This window comes from Vombatus ursinus, unplaced genomic scaffold, assembly GCF_900497805.2.
Source record: "Vombatus ursinus unplaced genomic scaffold, bare-nosed wombat genome assembly UNPS02005236.1, whole genome shotgun sequence".
NCBI classification, from domain to species: Eukaryota; Metazoa; Chordata; class Mammalia; order Diprotodontia; family Vombatidae; genus Vombatus; species Vombatus ursinus.
Window position 1 is genome coordinate 9,750,454 of NW_020945014.1, and position 19,543 is coordinate 9,769,996.

The window sequence follows — 19,543 nt, forward strand, 5'->3', positions numbered from 1 at the left end:
TTCCCAAATGGAGGTTACAGGAAATACTCATCATTGGGAAAGCATGCCCAAAGAGTGGAGTCAAGAGGTAGCTGAAGCATGGTGGCTATGTTCAAAGAACACAAGAGAGACATAGGATAATAAAATCTGAAACTAGAAAATACCCAAGAAATAATCTCATTCAAATCCTTCATTTTTACAGGATGCAAACGCAATAGTCTAGATTTGATCAATTATTTGCCTAATGGCAATAATGCAATAATGGCAAAATAGTGCTCGAGCTGAGATTTAAACATTTTGCCCACTGATGTCAAATCTATCACTCTTCTTATACACTACATTGCCTTTCCTGGTTGGTGAAAAGGATTCTGTGCACATACACACACAGCCTATCAAAGGTGATTTATATCTGTCTGGATTGCTTTTTTGATTCCATTTGCCTACTATAGTTTCATGTTGCCTTTTCATTTGTGTATCACAATTTTCTAGGTGAGGTTTATGCTCAACATGAGGCATCTGTTTTAGAGGCCTACAATTGTCTCCCAAGAATCAGTTCATAGGACCATAAATTCAGAGCTGGAAAGAAACTCTGATATCATCTACTCCAACTTCTTCCTTTTAAAGATGTCAATACTAAGGCCCAGAAAAGTTGATAACTATATAACTCTCAATGAGTTTTGATTCAATGGTGTGTAAGGTCCTTTCTAACTCTAAATTTATGATATTACATATGATCCTAAGTCACTTATATATGGTCCTTTCACTGCACCTTCCACTGATGACTCCTTAATATGTAGTTAGAATATATTTTTGGTATTTTACCTCAGAGCAATATCACAAATTTTAAGTGATTAAAAGGATATTGGAATGAAAAGGGTGTTCATTTTGAAATCAGAGGACTTGGATTGAAGGCCTTTCTCTGCCATATACCATCTATATAAATTCTAGGTCTCACTTTCTTCATCTGTAAAATAATTGAGCTGGAAAAGATATCATCCAAGCTTGTTTCCAAATCTCAATTTATGATCCTGAAATCATATGAAGCCCTTTATTTTACATGGCCCTGAGAGATGAAGTGATGCATCTCAAGTGATAAGTGGCAAAGTCAGAGTTTGAACCCAAGTTATCTGAAGCCATGATCAATATTCTTTCTCTTATTGACAGTGCCTACATCTACATTCCTATCAATGAAAGGTCAAGGACAAGGACGTCCATTTCTCACGTCAGTGGAACTTGACTGAGTATGTTGTGCCATTAAATGACATGAGGGTGGAGAATGGCCAGCGGGACTGGAGGTCTGTCTGTGCCCATAAGGTTACACATTGCCTTATCAGTGATGACCAGCCTGACACTCTTTGTTGCTTTCTTTCATAGTCCTTCTATGTGCCCTTTGTTTTTTTTCTCTTCCTGGTTCTTACTCAAGCAGTGATTGAATCCCCCACCATTCATGGCAGTGAGGCTCTTTGTAAATTAAACATTGACAAATGTTTTAAGGGCCAAGAGAAAAGCTGTTAGAAACTGACATCAAATTGTCTTTTCTTTCTTTAAAGCCTGTTTGCTGGGGAATGAAAAGCTACAATTACCATAACTTGATCATGAGTTTTCATAGGAGTAAGGAATGTGAAATGACTCTCTACCTCCCATATGAATGTATGTAAGGCTGATGTAAAGGTGATTAACAAGATGCCACTAAAAAAAAAACTGGGAATGATTCAAGAATAATAAAAATTATGAAGAGGACACAACAGCAGCAACAGAAGGTATTTATTCATACAAGATTAAAGTGGAATAAGGGGTGGGGTTGAAAGCACTACTTTCAAACATACGAAGGGATATCTTGAGAAGCACACACTACACTCATTCTTGATCCTAGAAGGCATAACTAGTACCACTAATTATAAGAAAGCATACATTGTGGGAATTTTCCCTGAAAATTCAAATCCTCTTCTGAATAGCAATTTTCCTATCTGTAGAAGTCTTTAAAGAATTTTGATGACAACTTGTTGCAGGTGCAAGATTTAGATAGGTTTGGACTAGATGTCCGCATGAGGTCCCTCTTCTCTCAAGAAGTTTTTTTGTTTGTTTTGTTTTTGTTTGTTTGTTTATTTTTTCTTCTCAGAGTTTGTTACAATATAATCAGTTCAGTTATTTTGCTGGTTGTCATGGTTGAATGCCGATTGCTATCAATTGACAAAGGATCAGCTGACTTTTGTGGACCTAATTGCATGTCTTCAAATTAGAATGGAACCCTGAGAGAGAGACAAGAGGCCAGCAAAAGCCAGGCAAATCAAACTGCTATTTGCATCTTAAGCACCCCTTCTGCCTCAGACCTGGATGGAGAGAGTTCATTATCCTGAGCCCAAGAACCATGGAAATAGCGATGTCCCCCAAACCACTACTCTTCCTTCCAGTCTTGCACCAGGCATGATCTTTAAGAGTAACAACCTTGGTAAAGAAGTGAACCAGTATACTTGTAATCATTAACAAAAACTGTTGAACAAACTGCCACCAATGACCAGCCAAGTCCAAGGACCTCAGGAATCATAAGCACCCCCTAGACTACTGCACCTGCTTCTAGCCTTGAGCCAAGATCCAGAGAAGTCAGGGGAAGCCATTTCCTCCCAACTACTCATTAACACTACGTGTGAGGCAAGCAAGTCAGCCTAGTCAAGACATCAAGGCATTCTAAGAAAAAGACAGGAGGCTACATGTGTCAAATTAATCAAAACACCACCACCGTCTTGACAAATTGCTTCACTACAGACCAATTGCCACTAATGGGCAGGAGGTAGAGCACTTAACTCCTCAGAAGTCTTGACAATTGATGACTTGGAATAGAAAATTCAAACAACCAAAGTCATTGACACTGTCCAGTTCAATCCAATTTAATTTGGTAAACATTTATCAAGTGCCTACTAGGTACTCAGCACTGTGTTAAGTTCTAGGTATACAAATAAGAAAAAGAAAGACAGTCTCTGCTCTCAAGGAGCTTACAATCTAACAAAGGAAGACAATACACAAAAGGAACCTGGAAAGAGGTGTGTGGGGGGGTGACAACACGGGTTACCTTGCTTGGGGATATCTTGATCCACAGAGTTGAAACCAAGCAGAATTGCAGAAGAAAAGTAGAGTGAACTGGAAATCCAAGCTCTGCCCCCTACAAAGGAAAACTTTGTGAGAACTTAAATGTTTTACACACACACACACACACACACACACACACACACACACACCACAAACACAGAGGATGCTGAGGAAGGTGGGAAGGGGTTTGAGTATCCAAGGCTGACTTAGCAGCATGATTTAGCAGCATTAGAAGTGATCATTTTATTCTGGGAAAGGCAGTTTGTTTCCTAGATTTCAAACCAAGAAGACCTGCAGATAAAATGTGAAATGGTTTAACATCAAAAATGAATTTTGTTTTTGTTTTTTGATGAATATAGCATCAGAGAAGAGCCATTAACCATCTGCTTTTTCATTACTCCCTAGGGGCAAGAGATTCTTTCATTCTGACTTGGAGCTGAAATTTCCTATACATGTTGTTCCCAGCATTCCCGTGGTAGTAATGTATTAATTGATTAAGTGCTAAACCATGTATGACTAATTATAAAAGCAATCACAGTACTTTAGAAAAGGAGAGATGGATAGGAAATGAAGACTTCATGGTTGAAAGCAATCTTAGAGGATCATAGGATTTAGAGATGCAATGGACCTTAGAGACAACTAGACAACTAGAATAAGAAGCAATTTGTCAAGATGGTGGTGGTGTTTTGATTTACCTGACACATGTTGTCTACTGTTTTTTTCTTAGTATGCTTTGACATTTTGACTAGGCTGACTTGCTTGCCTGACATATAGTGACTAATGAGTAGTTGGGAGGAAATGGCTTCCCCTGGATCTTGGCTGGAGGGGCTAGGGTAGAAGCTGGTGCAGTAGTCTAGGGGGTGCTACTATTCCTGAGGTCCTTGGACTTGGCTGGTCATTGGTGGCAGTTTGTTATTTAACCTCTCTCAGCCTCAATTTCTTCATCTGTCAAAGGAATAGATTGGAATAGATGGCGTCTTAGACTCCATGGTCATCATGACCAAATTTAGTATAGCTCATGACTCTCTGGCTCATTCCTTGGGAAAGTTACATCCATTAGGGTACTTCCCATCACTTATAGATAACCCCATAGAACTTTTCAGCTTTTATGCCTTGTCTTCTATTAGAATGTAAGCTCCATGAAAGATGAGACTCTTTTTTTGGTTGTATTTATATTCCCAGAAATTATCACAATGCCTGGCTCATGGTAAATGCTTAATAAATGCTCTAATAATCTCTCTATCTACTTTTCTGCATTGCTATTAGGGAACTCTTGTGGTTAATTTGTTTGTTTGAGTGAAGGATTATCATACAGGGTCTCAAAATTCTAGATTTTACATGTTGACTACAGGTTTGGGCACTGTTAGAATCTATTAAAAAAAAAGTATATGAACTTGAGAAATAGATATAAATGTCAGGATGAACCCCTAACATCAACAAGAAGTAAAGGTGTAGACAGTATGCAATGACAAAGGATATGTTAATGGGATTTGATGGTTTTGTGTCTTTTAAACTATGACTTTTGATGAAATATTACAGTTAGCTTAAGTTAAAGCAAGTTGTCATTCTGGATTTTTATCCTTAATACAGTTCTTCTATTAGTAGAGATAGGAGTAAATTAATTCTAATGTCTTCCTTTTTAGACTATTTCCAATTTATCGAAGCTATTTTCATGTTATCTGAACTATTAGAATGCAGGCTCTTCTAGAGAAAGGGCCAGGGTTTTTTTGTTTGTTTGTTTTTGTTTTGTTTTGTTTTGTCTTTGCCTTTCTTTGTATATCTACTGCTTGCCACAGGGCCTTCCACATTGTAGGCACATAGTAAATGTTAACTGACTGTCAATAGTCTTACTTTATAGATGAAACAACTGAGGCCCATGGAGACTAAGCAAATTGATAAACACCAACCATCAAGTAAATAGTTAAAAACTCAAATTAAAATTCAGATCTTCTGACTCCAAATCCTGTACTCTTGCAACTGTACCATAAACTTGAGCTAAGTGCTAAAAGATGGGTAGGATTCAGGTAAACAGAAAGAAAGATATGGTAATTTGATGTGAGGAGATCTTTGGAGATACATCAGGATTGGAGACTCAATGAACAAGAAAGTCAAGACATGAATAATGTAAAGACATAGGTAGGGGGAAAAAAACAGCCTTCAATTAGTTGAACGGGGCAACTGAGGCATAGATGAAACAGGCAATAAAGATAGGTAACTGAAGCAAGCATTCAGAAAACCAGAATACCATCAGGAGTGTCCAATGCTTACACAGCCATGAAGAAGACAAGTTCTTAAACAAAAACCCCCATTCCTGGTTTCTTTTTGAGGGAGAGATTGGATTTGGTTTCCTACACTTTCCTTTGTACCTTATTAAAAGTAATTCTCTAATTGGAGATCTCTAACTGGAATCATCCTTTATCACTCTTCTTTTCATAAACCCACTTATGGGAAGAAAATTGTAATATCTAGTGTAATATCTAGGCACAATGGATAGGGAATTGGAGTTTTATTTCTGCTACTAACTTCCTGTGCCATCTAGAATAGTTCCTATCATCTTTCCAGGCTTCATTTTCTTTAGGGAATGAGTGGATAGGGTGGAATGAGAATGGGCTTTGCAGTTTGGAATTTTGGGTTCAAATCTCGTCCTCAAACATGTACTTCCTGTGTTATTTCAAAAAAAGTTATTTAACCTCTCTCAGCCTCAGTTTCCCCATCTATCAAAATAGTATATTGGAATAGATGATATCTTGGGTCCTTTCTACCTTAGGTCTATGCTTCTTTGTAAAATGTCAGAGTGAGACTAAATGATCTCTAGGTCACTTCCAGCTCTGACATTTTGATTCCAGATGTGGAATTAGAAGAGCCCATAGAGGACATAAGGCCTTCTAAGTTTCTCCCTTTACAGATAAGGAAACTGAATCACAGAGAAGTTGTATCATTCAATATCACATAGTAAATATCTGAGGACAGCTTTGAAGCCAGGGTTTCTTGACTCTAAGTTCAGTGCTCTAGTCATTATGGCACTCTGCCTATCTTGTTCTATTTGTTCTGTGTTCTAACAACCATAGCCCCCAAGGGGTTAGGACCTTGGGAAGCTATGAGTCTGGAAGAAGAAAGAAAAGAAAAAGATATATTCCAAGAATACAATTGGACTCCTTTGCTTGCAACTCCATGGTGGTATTTAGGAGCTATGCAGAAAGTAGCCTCTGGTTAGGGTAAGTCTGGACAAAAAGTAGAGAAGGAAAGAGCATGGAAGGGCTAGTGATTTTATTGAGATTGTGGTCTAGTTGTTTGTTGTAATGTTGCAGTGATATTAAAGAGACAGAAGGTTGTGTGATGAAGAATGAGACTAGTGTGTTTTGGGAGTGAGCTTGGCATGAGGGTGGTTTCAGTAGTTATATGTATGATTGGCAAGACATTGAGTGAGTGGATGCATGCCAGGGCAAATGAGAAGCTTGGCAGATGCAGCTGTGCTGTGGGACTTGGTTTGAGAAAGACTCCATGGGAGATTAGGGCTATGACCTAGTTGCTTGTGTCCTCCCATGCAGTCAATACCAGCAGGGCACAGGCAATGATGAAAAGACTGTGAAATCAGATTTTGTCTCATATAGAGATCCTGTTTCTGAATCATGCACTTCTGAGCTCCTTTAGATGTCTGTTCTGGAAAATGTGGCTTATAGGTGGGAACCAGGGGAGTGTTACAGGGTGACCCAGGGCATAAGGCACCATAATGCAAGGCCTCTTCCAGCTTTAACATTCTCAGATATAAGTTCTAAGGTCTCTTTCATCTATAATGTTCTATCAATGTTGTGAGCTTTTAACCTCCCATGATTATTGATGATGATAAATTGAACAGACACAATCTCTGCCCCTACAGAGCTCCTATAATAAGACAGAAAAGCATTGAAATGATTATATACAACTATTTTTCCTATAATTTAAAAAAGGTGATTTAAAAAGAAATATAGTGAATTGAGAGTGGTTTCAGGGCAACAAAGGGGGTACAGATGCTCATTATCAGTACCCTGCACTGAAAAAAATGCATCAGGGAATTTAGGGTCTTCTTTAGAGGGTCATGATTAAGGATATATATTCTAGGTTTACTGACAGTGTCTCTAACTGCACTGCTAGAATCTTGAGCTCAGCAAAAGTCAAGGTTTGAGCCATTTATATTTGTCTCTGAAATTTTCTCCCTTGCTCGTCCCCAGAGCCTCAGTATGTCAGCCTCCAGGAAACAGTACAAGAATCTATTTTGTTGGTACGTTACCTTGAGGGAATATCTTTGTGCTGTCTTATTTAAATTTGGTATTGACTTGTAATGCTTTATTTTTAATCTGCCAGGGGGCCAATACCTGTATCTTAAATAACTGAGTGAGTTGAATTGTCTCTCTTATCTAGGCCCAGTATCAAACTTCCTGATTGTAAGTGTATATTTAGTGACCCAATTCATTCACACCAATAGGACTCCATTTTTACATTTGAGGTCCTTGGTAATCTGACTAATTTTTCTGGCATTTAAATAATTCTACTCTTCTACTCAGGCAAATTAGATAACATGTTATCATGGACATATTTCTCACTTAACTTATTTCCTGACTTTATGCTGTTTCCTGTGCCTGGAATTCCCTCGTATTCCATCTTTACCCATAGTCATTCTTTAAGACCCAGCTTATAGGCAACCTTCTCAAGATTCCTGTTAAGTCTTTTTTTAGCCTAGGGGGTGGGGAACCTGTGGCCTCAAGGTCACATATGGCCGTCTAGATCCTCAAGTGCAGCCCTTTGACTGAATTTATTCTGTGAAGTTTGGATTCAGTCAAAGGGCTGCACTTGAGGATCTAGAGGGCCACATGTGGCCTCGAGGCCGCAGGTCCCCCACCCCTGATTAGCCTACACCTGAAGATCTCCAGTGAAGGAGATCTTCCCCTGGGCCTGGTTCTTCTTCAAGTACAAGTTGGACAAAATGATCTCTTGGTCCACTTCCAAATCTGAAATAATGTGATTCTCTCAATCTGTAGGCATTCTTTAATTTCTGTTAAAAAAGATTTATATGGTTCTGGTCTTTACAAGTGGAGGAAATACCCACATGAAAGAGATCACACATTCATTAAAAACTTGAAATGAAAATTTCTCCTTGTATCTGTCATATTACTTTGCCTCCTGTAGGATATTAATAAATGTTTGATGAATGAACATTATCGCCCCAAAGGTAGAAGCAATGTGTTTTTCCTCTTTTATCTGCTAGATGGCAACATGCATCATAAATGCCAAAAAAAATCTTGCTAATTGTTTAATATAATAAGTTTAGGTGTGATAACTCATGTCCTCATTATCTTAAGAAGCCTGCCAATTTAGTCTTGTTCTGTTGCCCTTAATCCTATCTTTCCTTGAAGACCCAGCTCAAATACTACCTCTCTCATCAGATCATCAGATGTTCATTGATCACCCTATCTGGAAAAGAGACGGCCTTCTTTAGCAATCCCATAGCTCTTTCTTTATACATCTCTTATTGGCTCTATTCTATTTTGTATTATAATCTTTTTTTTTAAATGTATATGTCATCCTCCTCGGTTCATGTCTGAGTTCTAGTACTTACTATCTATACAAATTTTGTAAAATCACTTCTCCTTTCCAGGCCTCAGTTTCCTCATCTGTAAAATGTTTTACTTCATTTGCAGGAGTGTTATGATGGTCAAATGAAATAACCTCTATAAATAACACTTTTTAAATGGAAAATGTTAAAGTCATGTGAATTAATATTATGCCAAGATAAAATAAGTGTAAGAACAAATCAATTTTTGAAGACATAATTCATTTGTCTATTTTAATACCATTTATTAAATACCTTTTATGTTTAATTTCCTATAAGTAATCAATATATTCTTGCCATTTTCCAGCATAGTACATTGTAAGATCTTAATAAATGCTTCTTGATAAAGTGATTAAATGTCATAAAATTTTGGGATATTTTCCAACTTTTCAAAGACCTGGTGTTTTAAACCCTTCTGTAACTGCCCCCCCCCCGCCCCAACCTCCAGAAGAAAGCATTATCCTTTAAAAAAAAGTGGATATCTCTGGGCATGGATATAGAGATCATGGATAGAAAGCAATTTGTCAGAAAAAGACCCGAGGGCTTAATTGAAATTCAGTTTCAATATAAGACTGCAGTGTAATATGATGACTACCAAAAAAATGAACATAAACTTATGGTAATTTATTAGAAACATAGCATCCAAAGTGAAGGTGGCAAAGGAGGATCCAATTTGTTCACACCGCACGAGTTTGGATCCTGATATGCTACCTATAATTCGTGTGACCATGGGCAACTTCCTTAACCACACTGTGACCTTGATATCCTATTCTGTAAAATGAGGGGATTAGACAAGATTTAATCTGCCTGCTAGGTCCAAATACCATGTCCTATCATTGATCCTGTTGTATTCCATTGGGGAGTCATATTTTGCTGTCAGTGACAAGCGAAGTCCCTACAGAGTATGGTTACCACCATAGTGAGAAGACTAAATCATGTCATAGAAGGGTTAATTGAAAGAGCTGGAGATCATTATCTTGAAAAAGAAAAGTTGGGAGGAGGGAAAGAGAGGGAAGGGAAATGACAGCTGGCTTCAAATAGTTGAATGACAATCATGTGGGAGAGGAATAAGACTTTTTGTTCTGCATAGCCTTGGAGCTTAGAACTAGAAATACAGAATGGGAGTCAGAATTTTCTTTAATAAGGGGGAAAAAAACAAAAATAAACTTACTGACAATTAAAGCTGTCCTACAATGAAATGAGGTTTCAAGTGGAAGTTGGATGACCACTTGTCAGAGATGTTTTTAAAAGGGGGTTTCTATACTGGTAGTGGTTGCTCTCAATGGCCACTTCTTACTTTATGATCTTATAATTTATATCCTGTTGTAAGTCCTCCAGCTCCAGCATTTCTTTATGGGTGAAATGAGTTTCAATGAATATCCAAAGCAATCATGAAGTGAGGGAGAGAGATAGAAATAATTAAAGGGTATTAAAAATAAGAGTGGGGCTGGTAGGCAGTTCAGTGGATAGAACATTGGGCTTAGAATCAGAAAGACTCATTTTCCTGAGTTCAAATCCAGCCTCAGACACCCTCTAGCTGTCTGACCCTGGGCAAATCACTTAACCCTATTAGCCTATTTCCTCATCTGTAAAAATACGTTGGAAAAGGAAATGGCAAAGCATTCCAATATCTTTGCCAAAAAAACTCCCATTGGGGTCACAAAGAGTCGGGCACTACTTAAAAGGCCTGAACAACAATATCAACAACAACAATAAAAGAGAAGGGAGATGGGGTAGAGGTACCCTGAATGGTAGGGGAATTTTTGTGTTGACTAATTAATGATAGTATCTGGTTCATTGACTTGGTATGGGAAGGAATACTATTTCATTTAATGAGTGGATTGATATGCTCATGAGTTCTAAGTCTTGCTTAGAATTAAAAAAAAAGACATTCCTTCTAACTACTTGCTTCTCTCAGTCACTTCATCAGCCCAAATGAATGAAGTTTGAGGGACACTGTTACCCGGACATTCACTCTAATTCTTTGCACCAATTATTCTCTAGGAACTTTAACTTTCTGTCAGATCTCCAGCTTTTTGTGGCAAGCAAGAATCACTCAAGGAAGAATTTGTGTATAATTACTCCATCACAAATATCACTTAACCCAGGCCTGCTTTCCTCCTGACCTCTTGTTAAATGATTTAGCAAACAAAGCACAAGGTTCTTATGTTGGGCTTTGGACTGAAAGAATTATGCAGCCCCAGAGAATAGTGGGCTACATGGATTAATATTCTGTCAGGTCACAGTCTGTTTACATCATGGATCTGACTAACACCAACTGAGACATAAATGGCTACAAAAAAATCAATCTTGTCTAAAGGTTGTAAAAACCAGAAGCTTAATAATTGTGTACACAATTTTTCAAGAAATATGCAAAAGTTTGTTTCTGAATAAATTAATTCTGTATTTGGGACCAGCTTTCTTGAAAGGGAGAGAAGGGTATGCTTTAGGTCATCAGTTTCTTTCCTTAAAAGACTGAGGTATTGGACCTCTGAGAAAACATGGATAGAGTAGTATAAAAGATGTATAGCCAAAAGGAAGTCAGTGTTTCCCCGCATATAGGGATTCTTCCACAGATGGGGAGAAGGACCTCTGAAGATCCCTCAAATTATTTAAAATTCTTACAATTTTAAACATCTTAGAGCCAGAAGGGACTTTGCAAGCTATGTTGTTAGAGACTGGAAGGTACCCTTAAAAATAGAAGTATACAAATTCAAAGCTGGAAGGGATTGTAGAAGTCACCTAGTCAGAAACTTTATTTTAATAGGTAATAAGAGCTAATGTTTATATAGCATTTACTATGTGTCAGGCACTGTCCTAAGTACTTCACAAATATCTCATTTGACCCTCACAACAACCCTAGGAGGTAGATGCTATTATTATCCTCATTTTATGTATGAGAAAACTGAGGCAAACAAAAATTAAGTGATTTGCCCCATTTCAAATAGCTAGTAAGTGTTGGAGGCCACATTGGAACTCATCTTTCTGACTCCAGGTTGAACTCTTTATTTATTGTACTGAGATAAATTAATGTTATAATTATATTAATAACTATTAACTTGTGATCCACCCTTTTCCTTCTATTTCTGTTAAAGTACAACTCCTGAAAAAACATGTCAGCCTCTGAAGGGTGTGAATGAGTGATCAGATTTGCTCCTAGCCCTCAAGGCATGTCCTCATTAGTTTTCTATTTGGAGTATAAACAGAATCTAATCTGGGTGATCCTTTTCCTGGAAGAGGAACCCCAGTACTTTGTCCCCTCAATTAAAGTTTAGGGCAACTCAAGTCATGACGGAGAAAACTAACTAGAGAGGTCCAGATGGAGATGGCTTCCTCTTGTCCAGATGCCTTGAGGCTGCTGAGTTAAGATCAAGATAGGTTCACAGAAGGAGGAGCTGAATACTCTTGGCCCACTTTGGCATCTTTGGTTACCAAGAGAAACCACTGACCATCAATTTGTTGATTGCCAACTAGCCTAATTAATAAATTGATTATTAATTACCCCAAAATGCTGTCTTTTGGGGTTCTCATTTGTCTCAGTACCATCTAGCTGGTGAGGAAATATTTCAAGGAAGATAAAATGTCTCGTCCAAATTCATGTCTAGTAAGTGGCAGGACCAGCATTTGAAGTGAAGCTTCCTGACTACCAATTAGGTTTTTGGGTTTTGTTTTGTTTTGTTTTTTTGAGAGTAAGTTTTCCCATATTTTTCCATTTCACCTTAACTGAAACTTCAGCCCAAGCCTAATTCTAAACAGCAAGAAGGTTTAATCTGCTATAATTTTTTTGACCTGATAATTTCATGCCTCCTCAGAGAATCTCATGTCTCTGTGCTCCAGGGAGTTCATCATGCTGGTGTCAGATTTAAAGTGAACACCAAATCTGCTTTAACCCTACAACCTCTCAGAACTCCCAAATTCAAGCAATCCACCAGCCTCAGCCTCCCCAGTAGCTGGATTACAAACACTCCCACATCCCACTTCTTTGTGTCTGGTAGACCAGAATCCCTCTGATTCTTTGATCCTCCTCAGCCTGTCAGTCAGGAGTGTCTCTGTTTTAAGAGAGACGCAAAATGCTCTGAGGATTCAAAGGTGAAATATATCTTTTTCACTAGAGGGAACTGGGGAAAGCTTCATAAAACAGCTGTCCTTTTAGCCAGGCAACATTTCAAAGGATAGACAATTCAGTTTAATTCAACTCACCAACCATTTGTTCAGTGCTGTTAGTAGTATGCTAGTACATTCACGTACCACAATTGTTTTACTGTTCCTCAAACTAAGGGCATCTGCTTTGTTACTACCACAAAAATGTGTATCAGCTGTTAGAGGTAGCTGGGTAGTACAACAGAGAGCTAGGCCTACAGTCAGGAAGACTTAAGTTCAAATCCAGACTTAGATACTTAGTAGCTATGCAACCCCGGGAAGCTACTTAAATTCTGTTTGCCCCTCTTTCCTTGATTGTAAAATGGGGATAATAACACCTCACTCCCAAGGGTGCTGAAGACAGAATGAGATGCTCCTTGTTAAAACACCTTGCAAATTTAAAAGCACTATGTAAATACTAGTTATTATGATTCTTAAGTGCCTGTGTTTTTTGAACTACGGAGATAGTTCCATTTTGCCAATGGAGATAAAAAAGCAAAACTGAAATAAATAGTCCCTCTTCTGAAGGAGCTTCTATTTGAAAGTGATCTATACACAGATAAATAAAGAACATCTAAAGTCAATAAAATATTTTTCTTCCTTTCATCCCAACTCACATACCACATATTCCATGAAGTTTTCTCCGATCACCCAGCTAAATATGATCATTCTGTCAACATATTTCTTTCATTTTTGTAATTTAATTGAGTTTATTTTTAATAGTTATTTTGGTATCTTTAATTTTCCTTCACCTTAAGAGGAAATAAGCATTTACGTAGCATTTACTATGCACCAGGTACTGTGCTAAGCACTTTACAAATATTATCTCATCTGATTCTCACAACAGCCCTGCAAGGGGGGTGTGTTGTTATTATACCCATTTTGCAACTGAGGAAACTGAGGCAAACATAGGTGAAGTGATTTGCTAAAGGTCACGCCGCTATCAGGTCTTTCTGACTCCAGGTCTACCTCTCTATTCACTGAACCACTTTGCTAAAAATTTACCCTCATTTCTCAGTACTGCTAGGACCAGATTAGTGAAAATTATAGCTCATGTGATCACATGCATTTAAATTTTTCACTATTTGATATTGTATTTATATAAAATTGGTAATTGGTTTCAATAGTAAGTAGTTCAAAATAATATGACCACTTCAGGAGATAAATTATTGTCAATAATAGGGAACTATGTACAGCACTGGTCCTTCCCTTAGCCAAGGTTTCCTTATATTTCTTATTATATTTCATTTAGATCACTTCCTTGTTATCACATTCTACTCTAAAAGTATCATATTTATTCCTTTATTCATCTTTCCTTCCCCCCTCTTTCCCCATTAGACTGTAAGCTCCTAGAGACTAGGACCTATATCATTTTCAAATTTGTATTTTTCCAGCCAAGTCAGAATTTGACCAGAGTAGGAATAAAATACTTGGTTATCCATTCAATGAATCCAACTTCTCCTTATAGGTTTCCAGTGATTGAGATCTTAATAACCTTAATTTTTTTAATAATTTTTCTAAATTATTCAACATTTATTAGGTCTCCTGCCTAACCCCCAAATGAGTTCACTACCCTTTAAAGCAATTTATTCCATTTAGAAATAACTCTAATTTTTAGAACATTTTCCTCCCTCTTTATAGTATGTCCAAAGTTGCCCTCCCACTCACTTCTAAATTTCCCTATCACTTTTTCAGTGGAAACATGATGTTAACCTCTATCTTTTCTTTATGAGCAAAAGTTATGTTGGACTCAGTGAATCCCATGATTTTTCAGGTTATTAAATCAGATAATTACAATGCCTAAATCATTAATTTTTCAACTTTTTATTGTTGTCATTTTCCCTCCCACCACCAGCACTATTAAGACCTCTAAAGAAGTTGCTACCCCGCCCCTCCTTACCTCCTAACCCCACTCCTGCTTTAGGCACTGGGGATCGGGGAGTTCATTTGATAGCATAAAATCTAAAATCATGAAAATGCTATGGATGCTTCTTAGGGATAGACACTTCTAAAACAAACTTATTTATTTTAATATGGTTTTACGTTCTCTTAAAGTGAGGTACAAGGAGTTTGCCCATACCTCATACCAGTTGATCCTCACAACATGCCTATAGGGTATACAGGGAAGAGAAGGTTTTACTATACCTGTTTTACTCATGAGGAAACTCAAGCATTTTCCCCTTAATACACACTAGATTTTTATCATTATAGAATTTAGAGCTAGGAATGTAATTGGGAATCATGTACTCCCATCCTTTCATTTTACATCTGATGTACCACAGCCAAAGAAGGTAAGATAATGTGCCAAGCTCACACAGGTAGAACCATGTTTCAAACCTAGGTCCCCTGACTATAAACCTTGCTGTTTTTGCCACACAAAGCATCAGAGCAAGGACTAGAACACATGTGTCCTGACTCTCAATTTGATGTCTACAGAAGAAGACGACTTTTTTGCCAAGTTGTTAAGTGCTAAGTGTCCTCAGCTTTTGCATTTTAGGAGCCAGACAGATGTTCATTCAATCATTCATTTATTCCTCCATCTATTCGACATGGACTAGGCATAGCATGCATTAGGTTCGTTTGAAATGGGTTTGGTTTCACAAAGGTGAAATAGATATAATTCTTAACCTTCATGCAGCTTCTGTTCTGATAGGAAAGAAACATAGAGAAATTACTACAGTCCAGAGCAGAATGTGACAGTGAAATAATAGTGTAGAAAGCACAGGGAAGGTCTGTGGAGGAGGCAGTGACCACTTATGGCAGGAGGCAGGAAAATACAGGGAAGGTTTGCTGGAGCACTTGACATTTGAACTGGGCTTTGAAGGATAGCCAGGAGTGTGATGGATGGAGCTGGGAAGAAGGTCACTATAGATAGCAAAGAGTAAGTGAAAGTGGTTTAGAAAGATCTGTTGGCAAAAACATTCTTGTAGATTAGCAAATGCTTCCAAATCCTTGCCATACCCATATACCCACGCAAGCACAGTCTGTGAAGACTCCTGATTAATTATGATAAATACCATCTGTATTTTTTTTCTTGTCAACTCTAATTCTGATTTTTTTCAATGATTTTTAAGATTAAAAGAAAGGATTACCTCACCACAGTAGGGATTTAATAAAAGTTGTCAAATGAATGAACAACTGGAGTTTCCAAAAATCATTTCCACACAAGTCAAGTAAAATATTTAGGCTCTATGATCCCAAGTCTTCTAATATGACATAATATGAACATATGCATGCACCCATGTGTATGTATGTACACATACGTGTGTGTGTATATATAGACATATAGCTATATACACACATATGACAAATAGGACTGTATAGTCACACTTATAATACCACCCTGAGCAAGTGATTCATCCTCCTTAACCTTAAGTTTCTTTATCGGGGGAATGACAATTATACTATTGTTCTCACAGGGTTGTTGAGAAAAAAAATGGACTAATTTTAAATGCAGTAATACAAAAGTGAGTTATAATTATTGTTGCTTTCTTTTCACTGTGGAGAAAATCTCTTTATATAAAAGTAAGCCTTTAACTAAAATATTTGTGTTCATATAGAAAAAGCCAAAAAGATTTTCCATTGGTTAGATGGCTGGGTGAGAGATATGGGTACTCACCCCTGAAAGCCACTTGTAAACTAAGCTATGTGACTCAAGAAAGATTGTTTTGTTTATATTATTTAAGATAATTGTCTTCATTTTCCTCTTTGTCTGGGTTACTTGGTCTTCACCTTGAGATCTGAGGATTTGTCCAACCTTTCAAACACCATTTGGTATTTCCTGCAAAGGATCAATGGCCACTGTGAGCTCCCAGGACTCTGTTCCAGGCATTCTACCTGGGGACTAGTCAGCCTTGGAACCTCTGTGAGTCTACTATGGGCTCCCCAGGTTTTGAAAAGTCCACTTTGTAGAGTGCCTCCCACTGACATCCTTTTCCCCAGGTAAAAGGAGAGATGAACCACCATATAACTGAAAGCTCCAAATTTTTTCTTTTTTATTTAAACAGACAGTTGTCCCTGAAAGATGTTCATCTTAGTCTCTTGTCATTTCCAATCAATTTATGATCCTGGGGATGAGCTGGGAACTTTTAAATCAATGGCTATTATGTGAGAATGCCTGCATGTACATTCAATTGTCCAGAAGTCCTGTGCTGTCCTCAATTTACAGCCCAGGTTGCAGAGAGCAATGTGAATTCCTCTTTCAGTACTGTCACCCTTAATTATAATCTTTCCAGGCTTTATAGATAATGGCTCCCATATCTTTCATGCTAAATTGTGGAGTACAAGAAAGCCCTGCTTTCTTTTACAGGGCCCAAACAAATAGAGGTTTTGAGGGGCTCCTGGAGGTTTTGACATCATAGATGGGAAAGCTCTTAAAAGAGTCACTGACCACCATTACCCACGTTGTTCCAAAGACTACAGCTTGGTAGCTAATGGGAGAAGGAAAAATAAGGTGCTGTCTTGTCCCTTCCCCACTCCCCTCCAGCATCTCTCTCTCTCTCTTTCTTTTTCCTCTCATATTTAAATTGTCATAGAAGCCAAGTGGAATGCATTCTTTTTTCCAGCTGTATTCTCAGTATTTTTCTTCCCTTATGAATGTGAAGACAAATAAAGGGGAGAATCAGGACCAAATGGGTAGAAGTTAGGGAAAAGCACATTTCAACTAGTAATAAAGATATACTTTTCAACAGCTGGTCTAAAATGGCATAGGCTACTTCTCAAGGGAGTGAATTCTCCACTATTCTAAGCATTCTAATATGTTGAAAGGGGAGTTATTGCATCAGGTAGGATTTGGTCTACTTAGCGTAACCACAGTCCCAAAACTCAGGACTCACTCAAATGGAGCCCGATCTTGAAGGAAGTTTTTGTATTTTATTGTCCACCCCCATCCCTACGAGTTATTCTGAGAAAAATCAATGAATGTAGCTCCTGCCACCTATTAGGTAGAGTATTAAGGCAATAAGACAAATGTTAGCTACAAGACAATCCTTATTTCTCTGAGGCCCATAGATTAGAACAGTTACCCAAGGTCACAGAACTGAGTTGAAATAGGCAGAAATGAGATTGCTAATGAGTTGATCAGGAGGTTCTCACATAAAATCCAAAAGCTCACAATAATTAACAATCAATATCCTGTTTTCTTTCTTTCTAAGCTTATAGAGTCCTCCAGTGAGAGTGTCATATCTTAGGCAAGACTGTCCTCAGGAGACAATTGAATGGTCCACACCAGAGGGTCTAATGCAACCCAGAAACCTCTTTACCTTATTAGGAGATTAGGAGTTCAGAAACATCATTGTTCTAAAACCCCCTAGTCAACTCTGTGCTTTAGTAAGCTCAAGTTGGCTTATCTGAATTCAGCAGTGTGACCTTGGGCAAAGCAGATCTAATCTCTGAGTTTTATTTTCTTCTTCTCTAAGATCCTCTAAAGCTAAGACTGTGTGTGTGTGTGTGTGTGTGTGTGTGTGTGTGTGTGTGTGTGTGTGTGTGTGTGTGTGTAAGGGAGGGTGGGTTGGGGGACAGGGGACATTATTTGAGGGAGGCAGCATGGTGTAGTAGAAGGACTATCAGATTTGGACTCAGGATCTGAATCAAGGTCTTAGTTCTGCTACTTACTACCTTTGTATGGAAGAGATTTGTGTATTTTAAGAAAGGTTTTCAAAGCAGACTCCTCTTCAACTCTATAACCCCTCCACCCACATTGAACCCCCATTGTAGTCTATAGGATTTATCTGAAAACAAATGCCTAGACTGTACTTACACTTTGGCATTAGGGCAGCTAGGTGGTGCAGTGGATAGAGTGCTGGGCTCGGAGTCAGGAAGACTCATCCTGAGTTCAAATCTGACCTCAGATAATTAGTAGCTGTGTGACCCTGGAAAGTCATTTGACCCTGCTTGCCTCAATTTCCTCATCTATAAAATAAGCTGAAGAAGGAAGTGGAGTACTGTTGCCAAGACAACTTCAAATGGGGTGACTAAGAGTCAGACACAAATGAAATAACTCAACAACAGTTTGATATATTTATACAAACATTTTATTGACAAATGCTTAAATGCCTACTATCTGCTAGATATTGTGCTAGGTGCTGTGAATTCAGAGAGAAAAGGAATCCCTTCTTCAAGGAGATTATCATCATTATCAACTTCATCATCCTCAATTTCACAATGACAATATTAATGAATAACATACCTTTGGTCTTAGCCCTGTCTACAAAATTATATTATTATATTACACATGTAATGTTTATTATATTTATATGAAAAATACTATCTATAGTTAGTATTTTATAGTATTTACACATCAATTTATATATTATATTATAAATATCTAAATAAATTTAAATAAAACATGATATGTGATAAATATTTACATGTATTACTATGTTATATTTATATAATAAACATTTACATACATATTATATGATAATAGTTCTTCTCCTCTGTCTTCGTATTATGTCTTCATGGAAGACATTTCAACAACAAATCTTCATGTCACTGTACTAAACCATTATTGGTGGCTTGCTTTCTTTTCTGTTCCACTTAGCTCAGCAGGGTAGAATATGATCTTTGTAAAGACTTATTGTAAGTTAAATCCCATGTGATTCACTTAGTTCTATTTCTATTCCTCAGACTTAGAAATGGCTGCTGTTGTTTCCAAAGAGAATGGAGGGGGGAAACACGGATGGATCAGTTCTAATGCATCTGAACTAGTTGAATTTCAACTAAAGTTGCAGACCATTCTGATGTTGTGTGCTG